This window comes from Neofelis nebulosa, chromosome 7 (genome assembly GCF_028018385.1).
Source record: "Neofelis nebulosa isolate mNeoNeb1 chromosome 7, mNeoNeb1.pri, whole genome shotgun sequence".
Taxonomy (NCBI): domain Eukaryota; kingdom Metazoa; phylum Chordata; class Mammalia; order Carnivora; family Felidae; genus Neofelis; species Neofelis nebulosa.
Window position 1 is genome coordinate 115,774,351 of NC_080788.1, and position 15,648 is coordinate 115,789,998.

At 47.9% G+C, this 15,648-nt stretch overlaps 1 long non-coding RNA gene and 1 other non-coding gene across 2 annotated transcripts; one reads left to right on the forward strand and one right to left on the reverse strand.

Moving 5' to 3' along the window:
* Positions 1-1,187: 1,187 nt before the first annotated feature.
* TRNAK-CUU (transfer RNA lysine (anticodon CUU)) lies at positions 1,188-1,260 on the forward strand. The gene has a single exon. It is a non-coding gene; the product is annotated as a tRNA-Lys (tRNA).
* Positions 1,261-8,161: 6,901 nt separating this feature from the next.
* Positions 8,162-11,791, reverse strand: LOC131517403 (uncharacterized). Its single transcript, XR_009264581.1, has 2 exons — positions 11,500-11,791; positions 8,162-9,231 (listed from the first exon to the last, which is right to left on the reverse strand). It is a non-coding gene; the product is annotated as an uncharacterized LOC131517403 (long non-coding RNA).
* Between the last annotated feature and the right edge of the window lie 3,857 nt (positions 11,792-15,648).

Below are 15,648 nucleotides of genomic sequence, written 5' to 3' on the forward strand. Positions count from 1 at the left end.
TTCACTGCCCAGCAACCATTTCCCCTCCTGGCAACTCTGCGGTGATATTCCTCTGGGGAGGCACCTCCCCTGTCCCTGGTCTCCCCTGCTGGTAGGATGACCCCACCCCTAACCACCAGGGCTGGGCAAATGATGGGCCCGACCAATCAGAACAAAACAATTGGTTTAGGCCTCGGCGTGAGACCCAATCAGAATGAATAACACACAATGGCATTGCGGGCACCCTTGGGAGAGAGCCACAGTCTTTTCCCCCTGGAGATCCAAGCAGTAAAGATGATAGGAGCCTGGAGCTTTCCGGAGCCACCCACTTGGAACCTGAGAAAAAAGCCAGTGCAGAGGAAGATCACAGGGATGAATCCTGGAGACATATTTTCATCCCCTGTATCAAGCTGTATCTACTTCTGAACTTCCCAGTTTATGTGCACCAATTAATTCCCTGTTTTGCTGCATAAGCTGGTGTGTTAGTTATCTATTGCTGCACAGTAAAGTGCTGCAAGACGTGGTCACTGAAAAGAACATCTATTACCTCACAGTTTCTCTAGGTCAGGGATTTGGGAGTGCTTGAAGCTGTGTGGTTCTGGTTCAGGGTCTCTCGTAGGCTTTCAGGCGGGGTGGTAGCAAGGACTCTGAAGGCCTGGCTGGACCTGAAGGATGTGCTTTCACAGTGGTTCACCCCATGGCTGTTGGCAGGAGCCCTCAGTTCCCTGTCACGCGGGTTCTGCATAGGCTGGGTGAGTGTCTTCACAACATGGTTGCTGACGTCCCCTGAGGGAGAGACATCCAAGAGAGCAAGTGAGGCGTGCCCTTTATAAGCTCGTCCCTGAAGCAACTCTGAAGTGTTACTACCTCAAGCCCACGCTCAAGGGGAGGGAAGCAGGCCCCTCCTCTTGAAGGGAGGAAGATCAAAGAATTTGTGGACATATCTGAAAACCACCACACCTGGCTTAACCTTGATGTTCTGTCACTCGCAACCACTAGAGTTCTGACAGTTATTCAGGAGTTTATCACAATTGTATTATGGCTGTTACAACATGGCTCTCGGCAAAAGCAACAACAGCAACAAAAACCCAGCCGCCTATAACGTGCTAACAACGTACATCTTATAAATGCCAATTCGATCCTGTCCTAGGTAAGCTCAAAAACCTCCAATGGCCGTCGTGGTCCAAAAGTTCAAATTTCTTGAGGGGGTCCAACTGGCTCAGTCGGTAGAGCATGAGACTCTTAATCTCAGGGTTGTGGGTTCGAGCCCCATGTTGGGTGTAGAGATTACTTAAAAAAAAAATCTTAAAAATAAAGTTCAAATTTCTTTACATCGGGCACATAGCCACCACAGCTTGCTCCCCGTGCCCTCCCTACCACCCTCCTAAAACCTCCCTGCTTCAGACCCTCCTAGCTGCTTGCTCTTCTCTGAATATGCCATATTTCCACATCTCCGTGCCCTTGTCCATGCTGTTCTAGCTTCTCCATGTAAAGCTCTGCTCAAAACCCGATTCATATGTCACCTCTTCTGTGAAGACTTCTCTGACTTCACCCCAAAACTGATGATACTACTGAGCTTCAGGCCCTTCATATTTATTGTGTCCAAATCCATAACCCTGAATTTATGTGCTATTTATATTATCCCCATACACAAATGAGGGCCCAGTATACAGACCCGGGGTCCTCTAAAAAGGGTGAGGAGCTTCCCTGCAGGCATCGGGCCGGTGAGTAACACAGCACATGTTGGCACACCCTGTTAGTTAGTTATTCCTTCCTCTTTTGCTCCTAAACACTGTGGTCGTGTATACTGTGTATAGTTATCCATGAATCTGGCTCCCCTGACAGATCAAGAACTTCCTGGGGGCCTGGCCCTCATCTTGTATAGCCACCTTTCATGGAGCACTCACTGCATTAATGTTGCATGATTAATGTTGCCCATTTTCCAGATGAGGAAATCAAGGCTCAGAAGGATTAAAGGACCAAGGTCTGAGGCCGGACTCCATGCCCTCATCCCCTACATGCGACAGTACTTGAGATGTACTAGGTAGGTGCTCAGTATGCATGTTAGAAGGCCTGACTGGAGTGAATGAAAACTGGGTGGCCCCAGCCTCCCCATCCCCCACCGTGTCCGTGTCCGTGTCCGTGTCCGTGTCCGTGTCCGTGTCCGTGTCCAGCTGGCTTCAAGGCTGCTGTTTACTTGCAGGTTGGGAGCAGGGGAAGGAGCTGCAGGCAGGTAGAGTGGAAATACTCCAACCAGAAGCCAAGGGCCCCAGCTTCTGGTCCTGGCTCAGCCTCCATCTAACTGGGTGACCTTGGGTGGGTCTGCAATGCCAGGTAGCATTTGAGATGACTCCAGATAAAAGGGGCAGCCCAGGCCCCTGTGGATCCAGGAGCTCCTCAGGAGGCTGGAACCCTGGGGTGGGGGTGGCCCTAGTTCTAGTGACCACGGGGGGGGGGGGGGGGGGGGCTCTGCCCTGAACCGGGCAAGCACCCCACTCCCTGCCAGGACTCTACCCCGAGTCCTCACCAAAGAAGCAGAGATGAGCTTTCACTCCGTGTGCCTTACCTCGAATGTGCTCAGGTTAAATTTTAGCTGCCATCCTTGCCTGGCGCACAGAGGAGATTAATTCCATCTGGAGTTTCTCACAGGCCCCCCCGCCGCCCGCCCAGCCAGCTGAAACGTGTCTGGATCCACAACAAACTTCATCAGCTCGTTTCCGCCTCCAACCCTCACTAAATGGATTAGGCAACAGGAGCCCCAGGGTTGACCTTTGCAGCATCCATTGTCGTGGCTGTTATTGTAGACAGAAATAATAGCCAGGATAATAATTCGTGGTTAATGGTCCTTTAACCAGAGGGCTGGAGGGCTCTGGGAACATTACTTCATGGCCCTCTTGGCATGCCTCCCACAAGCCTTTTCTTCAATCCCTCTTTCATGCTCCCACCTCTGGAAAGCCTTCCTCCACATTCCCTAACTTCATTGCGGTACAGCTTATGCCCCTGCTCCCGGGTTCCGGCCTTGAGGAGAAGCCTCGTGGAGAACACAGTCCAGGCCTCAAAGATCTTCTTGTCGCCCACCTCGGGGCACCATCCTGGACATATTCCCCTTCACTGACCTGTTCCTCTGTCTGCTCAGAAGGAAGAAAAATCGATGTGTTGAAGTGTTTTCGGATAGGGATGGGAAAAAACCCAAAAAACCAAAAATACGATCTTGTAGTTGGTATGCGGCTTTGCTGTGGTTGTTGGTAACCCCCTGTTCCTGGTTGGCCAGAGGCTAAGTTATCTGCAAGTACAAACTGTTCTTGCAGAATTATTACCATAATGTGCATATAAATTTGGCTGTTGGGTGTTGCTATTGGTTTCTTTCCTCTCCTTTGTTCTTCCTTTCTTTCCACCATCTAAAAGTCAGAATGCATTTGCTGTAGCACCAAAATTACCCAGCCTGTGGCCAAGAAGAAGTTAATCTACCCCCTAGACTTTGGGAAAACACAGCAGGTCAAAATGGATGGGCCCCGGTCAAACACCTTTCCCTCAGTTGTTTTGGAAATAAACCTGCAGGCCCGAGGAGATTATCTGGAGTGAGAAAGGAATGTGTAAAGAGGCGGGGAAAGAAATGGAGATTAGAAAGACACAGTCTCCGGGAAATACAGCCTTCTCTCCAAAACAATGATGTGGCTTGACAACCAAATGGGATCATGTGGGTTCTGAAATATTTCCAACTGTTTAAAAAGGAAGTGACAGCGAAGGCCAGCAAGTGTGTTTTAACTCCCCCAGGAATATCGACTCGCCTGTGAAAGAAGCAGATACCACGCAGATCCTGGATCCAGTTCCAGATACTTGCTGGCCCAAATGGGGCAGGGAAATGGAGGCGGGGCTTCCACGGAGGCGGGGTGAGCTGAAGCCTGCACAGACGTGGAGAGAGGAGGGAAGGAGGCGGGCAGAGCTGGAGTGAGTGGGATCCAGACGGTGCTGCTAGAGAGGGCAGGGCACCTGACTGGGTGCTGGTGGTCGTGACTCTGAAACTTTTCTCCCTCTGTGAAATGGGGATATTAGTAGTATCTGGAAGGCAAGGACATTGGCCAGGGTCTCCAGAGAAAGAGAACAAATAGGATGTATACAGAGAGAAAGAGATTTATTATAAGGAACTGTCTCACCTGATTGTAGAGGCAGGCAAGTCCCAAGATCCTCAGGGCAAGTTGGTAAGCTGGAGACTCAGGAGAGCCTGATGGTTAGTTCTAGTCTAAATCTGAATATGTGAGAATCAGGAGAGCTGATAACTGTAGTTCCAGTGCTAAGGCCAACAGGCTCAAGACCCAGGAAGAACCAGTGTTTCAGTTCAGTTCAAGTCAAAGTCAGGGAAAAAGCCAACATCCCAGTTCAAAGGCCATCAGACAGGAAGAATATTTCCTTACTCAGGGTAGGGTCAGCCGTTTTGTTCTATTCAGACCTTCAACTGATTGGATGAGGCCCATCCACATTAAGGAAAGCAATCTGCTTCACTCAGTCTACTCATTTAAGTGTTAATCTCATCCAGAAACGTCTCATAGAAACACCCAGCATAAAATGTGACCAAATATCTGGGCACCTGTGGCTCAGTCAAGTAGACCCATAAAATTAAATATCGTACAAGGCTATTTTGATGGCAGATCAACTGTGGAAGCAGTACCATTTGTATTCAGGTAAATAGATGGTCCTCAGTTCAGTTCATCACTACAACTGTGCCTTGTTCTTGGCCTGACATTCCCTCCTGTTGTTTCCAAGTATGCCCTTGACTTGAGGGAAGGGTGTGGGGACAGCCATGGGGGAGTAGAAGCCAGAAAAAGGTCTTTGTTAGCAGCAGAAAGCCAACAGAGAGGGATCAAGTAGGTAAGGCCTGCCTAGAGGGCAGACTCTCCCCGAGGAGCTGTGGTCGAGGCAATCCCAGCTTATTCCTGCTTTTGGTTCCTTTCAGGCTGTTATTCCTCTCCGGCTCAGGGCCAGGGCCAGGAGTCCAGCCCTTCCTCATGTCCCCAGCTAAAGGCTATGGGCGCTGAGGCTACACACCATCCCTGTAAGGCTAGGTTAAATTAAATTAGACAAGAATTCAAAATCTTACAAGAAGAAAGGTAGCAACAGAGGCAGCATCGCTCCACCAGCTTCCTTTGGCACCGCAGAATTCTGGAAGAGGTGAGGAGGATGCCTGCCTTAACCCCTGGGAGGTAAGATCTCACTGGAAAGTTGGATTTCTTACCCTGTTACAAGAGAGCTTACATCACAGTTCTAGAAGAATGCACTTCTAACAATCCAGGGCAATCAAGAGAGAATATTTACAGATATGGGCCTCTCCTGGTTCTGAACCAGTCTGTGTCACCAGGGCCATATCCTTACATGGGGGCTAAGCAGAGTCAGAACCCGGGAGTACCTGAGTATTTTCCACACCCAGCTTTCCAGCATTGCAGACAGCACATCCCGCACAGATACCTTTGACACAACGAATTCAGCATTGTTGGGGGCGACAGGTAACACCTTCCAAACGGGGCATACTGCAAAGACTGCTGCTCCCTTGTTGTCCCTGCTGGGACCCCAAGCTCAAGGAACCCTTGTGAGTCAAGGAGAGTGGCCGTGTCCAGAGGAAGCAAGAAGCAGTTGGGCAGTGGCTTGAAGTCCAGCTCCGGGACATGTGACACCTTGGGCTAGTTACTGAGCTTCTCTGGGTTTAAATCCTCCTCCTCTCACAGTGGTTCTCAACCCTGTGTACAAGTCACTTGAGAAACTTCAAAAAAACCAACTATGCTTTTATCCATCGGACTGATGGATAAAACAAGACTCTCTGGGCATTGTAGGTTAGAGATGTCCCCGATGATTCTAAAGTGTGTGTCCATCTTTTCTAATCTGCCTGGGTTACAACCAGATAACCAAGTATGTTCGGATGTAGTGGGGTGTGGAGAGTGGTGGTGATGAGGCTGAGTCTTTGTGGTTCCAGCATTCACACTGGAGCCACAGAAGCAAATTACAAGGAGGCAAATTTTAGTCCAGACAAGAAAGAAATTTCTAACCTCTTCTGAAATTGCCTTCATGACCAGACTATGAACCCCACAAGATGATCAGTCTTGTGCAAATTTATGCTGAACATGCCTAATTTTGCCAAGTTGGATGAATTACCCAGATTAGTAGACTTTGCTCCAAATAGCTTTTGGCTGTTTCAAGAAATCAAGTTCATTCCCAAGAGTTATTGCAGGGCCACTTACTGCAAGTTCCTTAACCTCTCTGACTGTCCCTGCCTTCCTCCCAAGGACGGTTGGGATGGTTGTCCACACACCTCGCTGTGGGGAGATTTCAAGAGCATCACGAAGGCATGTGAAAGTTTCTGATCCCTGTGGCTGAACCTGAATGACAGCGAATCCTCATACCATCAGTGAGGACCTGAAAGGACAGCATTTATTCCAACTTCTGAACATCATTCTAACTCTGGAGTGGGGACCTTTGGGCCAGGGTTTGAATCCCAGCTTTATCACCTAGTAGTCACATGACTTCATCTCTCTAAACCTCAGTTTTCTCATCTGTTAATGGGACTGTGAGGGTCAAATGAGAAATACCCATAAGGCTCTTAGCACAGAGCCTAACATTTGTAAATGCTCCATAAATGCTGACACCTTACTATTATTATCACCTTGGATGTCAATCTGAAGCCCGCCCAGGTGACCGTGTTGAAGGGGACAACGCTTACTTGGATGTGTAAGTCTGGAATGTTCATTATGAAAGCCATCCCACTACTCTGTGGTTACAGCTCATGGATACGTTTGTTGACTTCCATTCAAAATCAAGTCTCAGGTCCTTGGCTCAGGAGCTCCGCTCCCGTAGAGCGCGCCTGGGCGTGAGAACAGAAGCCAAGGCAAGTGTTTGCTTTGGAACAAAGAAGGGACAAGGATGGATTTCTGGAGGCGTTCGCCATTTCAGAGCAAGGAGTCATCTGTTTCTCATAAGATGGAGTGCAGGCAGCAGAATCCATTTTTCTGAACTCTCTAGGATAGCTCATTACTAGTCTGGCCACAGCTCCTGTGGGCCAGGAGAGTGGCTGAAGTAGGACCGGGCCCCACCACAGCCAGGCATATACTTTGCAAATGGACTTGAATTTCTTTTGAGTCTTTAAAGTTTTTGCTAAAAGCAGTTGCAAATGGCTGGCATCCTCTCCTCCATAGCTAGATTGGGGGTGGGGGGGTGTCGGTGGGGAAGGTATCCAGGTGAGCAGTCCTGAGTCACTGGTCCTGGAAGATCCTGCCATAGCACTGATTTAAATTCCTAAGAAGGCTTTAACCTCTCCGGTCCCTCACTGTGGGATTCAAGAAATTGCTCTCCTGGGGCCGCGGAAAGCATCAGCCTGGCTGCAGAAAGTGCTGTGTAGAGCCATGCCTCAGACAGAGGCAGCCATCTTTTTTTTTTTTTTTTTTTAATATATGAAATTTATTGTCAAATTGGTTTCCATACAACACCCAGTGCTCATCCCAAAAGATGCCCTCTTCAATGCCCATCACCTACCCTTCCCTCCTTCCCACCCCCCCATCAACCCTCGGTTAGTTCTCAGTTTTTAAGAGTCTCTTATGCTTTGGCTCTCTCCCACTCTAACCTCCTTTTTTTTTTTTTTTTCCCTTCCCCTCCCCCATGGGTTTCTGTTAAGTTTCTCAGGATCCACATAAGAGTGAAAACATATGGTATCTGTCTTTCTCTGTATGGCTTCTTTCACTTAGCATCACACTCTCCAGTTCCATCCATGTTGCTACAAAGGGCCATATTTCATTCTTTCTCATTGCCACGTAGTACTCCATTGTGTATATAAACCACAGTTTCTTTATCCATTCATCAGTTGATGGACATTTAGGCTCTTTCCATAATTTGGCTATTGTTGAGAGTGCTGCTATAAACATTGGGGTACAAGTGCCCCTATGCATCAGTACTCCTGTATCCCTTGGGTAAATTCCTAGCAGTGCTACTGCTGGGTCATAGGGTGGGTCTATTTTTAATTTTTTGAGGAACCTCCACACTGTTTTCCAGAGTGGAGGCAGCCATCTTTAACAAGGGCCAGGTGCTTTCCCTGGGGGGGTTGTTTCTCCCCATTGAACTCCCATATTCGCGTCCTCCTCCTTGTACCACCACCACCTCACTAAACTTGCCTCTTTCCAACAAAAAGGCACTTACAGCCCAGAGGTTTGTTTTCACGTTACTTATTTATTTTATTATTTTGTATTAGAGTCAAGGCATAGACTAAGGGAGGGGCCCTACCAGATGCTGATATTCCCAAATGTTTCTTTCCTGTCGCATGGCACCAAGGGGGACAATTCGTGGTAAATGAGGAAGGCACCCTCCCCACCCCCACCCCCCACCACAAGATGGAGGCAGCTGGTGGCAGTGGTGAGGAGAAAGTGTGGCTGCCACAGCTTATGGCAAATGGAAGGTGGATGCCAGAAGCCGTCAGTACCACATCTCTCAACAACCCCAAATTACTGCCCCAGGATCTACATGGAAGGAGCCGGGGACTGTGGAGAGACAGAACTCATAATACTTGCTGCCTACTACCATAGGGAGCTATTGACCTCATTGTTATGCCCCAGAGATCCACGGGAAGGTCTGGTCCGGTGGCCTTGTCTGCCTTTGCCAAGAATGACCATCTTGTTAGGGGAGGGCAAGAAGCGAACGTTTAGTGAGCTCTTTCCGTGAACCACATTGGGCTCAGAACCTGCCTTACGTCCTCTTGTCACATCTGCACCACAACCATGTGAACTAGGCGTCTTTCTCCCAGAGGAGGGGAAACTCAGACTCAGTGTGTGTGTTAGCTAGGGTAGGTTAGGCTGTGCTGTGGTAACAGTGTCAAGAATGTCAGCGGTTTTATGCGGTTACAGAATATTTCCCACTCACCAGCAGCCTTCCGTGCAGTGACTCGGGGACCCCGGCTGCTTTGACCTTTTGGCACACCGCGTCAGCACAAGTTTCTGGCACAGCATGTCGCCACCGGGCCTCCTCCACAGCATGGCGGGGCAAGAGGGAGCCTAGAGACGCAGGCGTGCCTTTCTCACCGCCTGGAAGTGTGCTCTCTCTGTCATTTCATGTGCCAGCAACTAGTCCCATGACCCCGCCCAAGCACAAGAGCGCCAAGCCTCCCGTGTTCCGGGAGGGCAACGAGGACTGGATAGTGGTGAGCGTAGAGGACGGTGACCGCAGGACATTTAATGACCTCCAAGTAGTAAATGGCAGAGTGAAGGTGTTCCGCAACTCAAGAAACTGAAACCAGGAAGGTGAAAAGACTTGACTTGCTCAGAGCTAGTCACTGAAATACTCACACCAGGACTTGGTTCTTCCAAACTCAAAACCCTTCCTGACACACACAACTCTCCGTGAAAGAACACCCTTTTCCCCAAATTATCTCCTCTCCTCTACCTACTCACCAATGCCTCAAATCCCAGCAGCAGGATATTGTGTCGTCATCAATGCATACAAAACCATTAAAGTGCCACATCGTGTAGCCTTAGGTTTAAGAACACTTGAGAGAATGGAGGGGGACCTGGGTGGCTCAGTAGGTTGAGCGTCCGAATTTGGCTCAGGTCACGATCTCGTGGTTCATGAGTTTAGCCCCGCGTTAGGCTCTGTGCTGAAAGCTCAGAGCCTGGAAGCTGCTTCGGATTCTGTGTCTCCCTCTCTCTCTGCCCCTCCCCAACTCAGACTCTGACTCTCTCTCTCTCAAAAATAAAATAAAAACATTAAAATTTTTTTAAAAAAAGAAGAAAGAAAAAAGAACACTTGAGAGGATGGAGAGATCAGGGTGAATGGGAGAGTCCAGGAAAGGTGCACTGAGAAGCCACTGGCCTTGGTGAGATGTGGAAAAAGGAGAAATCCATTCCAGATGAAAATTCATTCCTAATTTTCTTTCCTCTGTTCTATTTTTACTGCATTTAAACATTTGTAGAGTGCCTTCCATTTACTATTTAACTTTCTGAACAATTCTGTTAGGGAATTGAGAGGTTAGTCAGATATTTCTTCCCATTTGACAAAAAACTGAAACTGACATAGTATAAAGTGGTTTATCTAACATCAGAGCAAAGCAAACCAAATAAAGAAGCAAAAATGTTAAAAAGAAATAATCAGCAATCCTTGTGCGTATAAATTAATACTTTTTAAAGTTTATTTATTTATTTTGAGAGACAGAGAGCAGAGGAGGGGCAGAGAGAGGGAGACACAATCCCAAGCAGGCTCTGCATTGTCAGAGCAGAGCCCAACATGGGGCTCGAACTCACAAATGAGATCCTAACCTGACCCAAAATCAGAGTCAGCCACCTAACCAACTGAGCCACCCAGGGACCCCTCGATTAATACATGTTACAAAAATCAAGTGCTTGATATGAAATATTTCAGAGATACAATGGAATCCATATAATGCATGTATGATGTTTAGAATAATAAAACACTGTTATCTACCACCCTCTTATTACTAGGGTTCTAAAACATTAGGTCACTTAAAATTTTAAAAATGATATACACCAGGGGCACTTGGATGGCTTAGTTGGTTGAGTGTTTGACTTCAGCTCAAGTCATGATCTCTCATGGTTCCTGGGTTCCAGCCACTCATCAAACTCTGTGCTGACAGCACAGAGCCTGCTTAGGATTCTCTCTCTTTCCCTCTCTCTCTCTCTGCCCTTCCCCGACTTGCACTTTCTCTCTCTCTCAGAACAAATGAATAAACTTAAAAAAGAAATGATATATACTGGGGAACCTGGATGGTTCAGTCAGAGTTGAGCATCTGACTTCAGCTCAGGTCACGGTCTCGTGGCTGGTGAGTTCAATTCACGCGTGGGACTCTGTGCTGACAGCTCGCACCCTGGAGCCTGCTTCAGATTCTGTGTCTCCCTCTTCTTCTGCCCCTCTCCCCCTTGCACGCTCTCTGTCCCTCTCAAAAATAAACATTAAAACCAATTTAAATCTAAAATAAAATTATGTATACCAATATATATATAGCCAAAAGTTAAATCATGCAGACGATGGGAACTTTAAAGTCCCTTTTCTCATCGTGTCCACCTCTGAATCCCACACCCCTGGAATAACAGCCATTGACAATTGGACACATGATCCTGTATATGTTCATTTTGGAAAACAAGCCAGTCATATATGTGGGGGGTGGTAATCAAAAGTCATAAAAATGTCTCTAACTTTTGGTCCTGTCACCCTAGTGTGGGAATTTATCCCAGGAAAAGACCCCGCAGGCTTCTGTCTTTTCCTAGAAATGGCCAAGCTCATTCCCAAACGAGTCTTTGCCCTTGTTGTTTTCCTCTGGAACTCTGTTTCCCCAGATTTGCTTATGGTTGGATGTCCACTTAAGTCTCAGCTCAAATGCCACCACCTCTGAGAGGCTGCCCATGGTCACCTGTCTAGACCTGCTCCCTCTCCCCATGGAACCTTGTGGCACGCAGTAGGAATGCACATTTAGTTCAGAGGATAAACATCCACTCGTGAAAACAGCACCTGGGTTACTTAGGTAAGGGATGTTATTTGACTCACCTTGGAACCCTGGCAGGTACTTCTGCAAAGAAAGAGTTCTTGCTGGCTTTCAAGACTCCAAAAAACCGGCTGAGTGGGAAGTCAGGCCAGCCTGGGGCCAACCTGACTGTCGTTTCTTCCAGCAATCTTTCAGATGCAGTGACTGCAAATGGGAGAGTTACCCTCCCACTAAAGCATTTTCCTTCTTGGCTTCTAAAACAAAGAAGAGGTAAAGAAAATTCAATGGGTGAGAGTCTGTCAAAATAACACCTAGGCAACACTTAATTAAGATGAATAATTTCAACACTCTCAAGGCAGACAATGGAAACATTAAGAGTTTCCACCAAAACATAAACTGGGCCAAGTGGGCGGGGTCTCCAGAAGTTTCCATGAAAATTCCCACTTGGGGGAGTGGGGGAGATGTTTCTTGCTTAGGGATGGGGGGGGGGACGGTGGGGGTTTGGGGTGGAGGGGAATGGAGAGGGGGGTTAGGGAGAAGATGGGAGAAAGGGAAGCCTGGATCAGAGTTCCACAAACACATGCTAAGTTGTTTGGGCTGAAGAACTCTAACTTTTCTCCTTATAGCAAAATAAAATATGTTTACTACAGAGGAGTCAAAAGAAAAATCAAAACCTCACATAATCCTACCACTCAGAAAGGCAATATTTATGTAATGTCTTCTTACGGTGGTTATTTTCTTAGCACACATATACTTTAAATTAAAAAAAATAATTTTATTTATTTATTTTATTTTAATTTTGTTTTGTTAAGTAAGCTCTTGGCCCAATGTAGGGCTTGAACTCAAGAGCCTGAGATCAAGTGTCACACACTCTAAGTCAGCCAGGCACTCCCTTTAAATTTTTTAATGTGATTATACTATACACTGCTCTATAAAGTGCTTTTTTTTACTTAATAACATATTGTGAACATTTTCCCATGCCATTAAATACCACCCAACATTGTCATTTTTTTTTAATGGCTGTATAGTATCACATTGTATGGCTGTGTCATATAAGCAATGCCCTCTCATTGAAAATGTAAGTTCCTGATTTTTTTTTTTAATGTTTACTTATTTTTGAGAGACAGAGAGTGCGGGAGAGGCAGAGAGAGAGAGGGAGACAGAGGACCCGAAGCGGGCTCCGCGCTGACAGCAGAGAGCCTCATGCCCTGAGCCGAAGCCAGATGCTTAATCAACTGAGCCACCCAGGCACCCCAGTTGTTCCTTTTATAAGCAATTTATCAATGACTATTTCTGAAATGCATACATGATTATTTCCCTAGGACTAATTCCCAGAAGTGGAATTTCTGTGTACATAAAATTCTAAGGGTTTTTCTATGCACCTGCTGTGGACAGCACATTTGTTAGTTTGAGGAGCATTGATCGGTGTGGTCTGCTACCGTAATACTTATTTTCTCCACCTACACTTTTACCGAGTGTAGTGACACCGAGTGAGGAACAACGCACAGTTTACATTCAGTTGGGAATTTCTGCCTTCCAAGGAGCTTGTGTGTTAAAGAAAACCTTTTTGATTTCTGATCCAGGCAAGCCTAAAGCAAATCAATTAAACAGAAAGAATGATTAACTAATTGGTCAAGTACATTAAAAAACAGAAAGCTAATAGAAGACCCGGACCTTTCCTGTTTGCTTGTGTTAAATAATTAGTTAACTAATTACTTAGTTATTTTATGTGTTAAGTTTCCACATGTGCATTTGTATTTCAGATGTGTCTTTTAGGGCAGACACCGCTGACTACCTGCCCAGTAATCCTTTTCAGTCCTCTTCTCCACTTTCTGCTTCCCCCCATGGACAATGAAAAACCCCAAAACTCACTTTCCGAGTCTCCCCAGCAGCTAAGGGTGACCCATCTTTGCCCCGTGAGAACCAAGGGGACATCTGTTGCAAGGATCTAAGAAAGGTTTTTCCCCGCTTGACAAAAGAAGTCAAAAAGCAAACTCTTAGTGCATTGGCCCTGCACCTCATTCCCAACCTCTGAACGCTGTCATGTGGGTGAATGATTCCAGGAGCTGTGGCAGCCATCTTATAACCATGAGGCGACAAGCCTAAGGATAAAAACAAAAAACAAAAAACTCTAATAATCATTTGTCTTCAATTACATCAGGGGGTTGCTGAGCCTACCCTGGAATCTAACTCCCAAAATGAATATCTTTACGGTTTAAGTTAGGGTTCTCAAAGTTTGTGGCTAAGTTAGCATGTTGGGATCACCTGGGAAGGTTTACAATTCCTGATACCCAAGCCATAGCTCATACCAGTAAAGTCAGCATCCCTCGGAGGAGTGGGGAAGGTAGGTGGTACTCAGGCATCAGAACTTTTAAAAATCTGCTGATTCCAAGGTGTAGCAAATTTGAGAACCTGTAGCATAAGCCAGTGCTTCTCAGACTTTAATGTGCTTATGAATCATCCGGGAATTTCACTAAACTAAGACTGATTTGGTAGGTCTTAGCTTCTATAGCCTTAGCAAGATCCTAGTTGATGTTGATGTTGCTGGTTCAGGGACCATACTTTTGAGTAGCAAGCATCACTGTCCCATTGGCCTAAGGCATCCTAACTGGTACATCCTTTTTCTAGATGTCGAAGTCATCCTCATTTCACTGGTGTGGGAGGAGGCGGCCCTTTGGGAAGGGGGAGACAGCAGGAGGGCCTTCACCCTGCCAGAGGCCTGTTAGCCCCTCTGTGTCACCAGGCCCCCAGCCGGAGCTGATGGGCTCCTAAGTGAATGCTCATCCAGTAGCAAGCGAACTCCTGGGCTGCAAGGCTGTGGACTGCTGATGTCCCATCCCCTGCCAAGCCAGCTTTTCCGACCAGACCCACCCAGGCATAAGCAGTCTTGGCCAAAAGGGCTCTAACTGGAGCTCACCCTTCATTTTGGGGCCTTCCTCCACCAGCCTCCATCTTGGCTCTGCTTTTGGCTGATAGTAAGTGGGTGGTGCTTAAGGTAGCATCTTTCTCTTTGGTTGCTAACAGTCAGGCTTCCAGAAACAGTCAAGGTGAAATTTCAGGCCAGAGAGGAAGAGCACCGGCCGAGGCCCTCCGACCCCTTCAGGGTTGCCTGAGTATTTATCCTTCCTTCCCTCTTTCCTTCCAGTCTCAGGGAGGACGTGCCAGCCTCCCAACTAACACCGTGGTCCCCTGTCCACCTCTGCGGCTCTGAAGTCCCTCGGCAAGGTCATCAGTGACCACCCGGCTTCTCCGTCTTCTGCTCGCAGGTCCAAACGGCTCATCTACGGTTCCATTTCCCTGTTCCCTTGTGTAGCAACGTCCCTCGAGGAGATTCGTCTGCCCTAGCATCTCCGTCCCCTGCCGTCCTATTCAACCTGTGCTCACTCTTCTGAGGCCTCGGTCCCCACCGCCCCGCTGAAGCTCTCTTGTCCAGCTCACCCATGACCTCCAATGTGCCAGTCCAGACTGCCAGCGGTTTTTGGCACAGTCGAGCTTCCCCTGTCCTGCCGGTGTGCCTTCCTTTGGTCAGTACAGCTCATCTTTCCTCTCTGCCTCCTCTCTTTCAGTCTCCCGGGCTGGTTCCACCTCCTCTCCCTGGTAGAGGCCCAGGGTTCAGTGCTCACTTCCCTCCCCTTCCCTTCTAAGTTTCTCCAGGGATCCCATCTCTCCCGTAACTGTCAGCCCCACCCGTAAGCCATGCCCAACCCCAGACACAAGCCTCACGGCTTCAGCTGCATACTAATATCTCCACGGGGGTGGCCCATGGGCACCTCAAACGTCACGTGTCCCGAGCGGAATTCTCAATGTCCCCTCACCGGCACCGTTGACCTGGAAGCTCATAAGGCAAACCTAGGAATCCGCCTTGCCTCCTCATTCCTCACACCTGCCTCCATTCCATCATCACATCCCGTCAGCTCAACTTCCATAGTATGTCAGCAGCTTTCGAATCCCTTGCTCTGGGCGCCTCTGAAGCCAGTCCCTGGCCTCCTGTCGGTCACATAGAGAAAGCTGGGTTCCACGGGCCCAGAGCTGCGGCCCTGCCTACCTCTGCACCCCCAGGTGCCACCACACTCTCCTTTCCAAAGCTGCAGCCGCGTTGACCTCCTCATCATGCTTCAAGTTCCTTCTCACAGCAGGACCTCTGTTCCTTCCCCCAAATCTCCTTGTCCCACTCCCTTCCCTCAGGCCTCTGCTCAGGTCAGGGTCTTCTC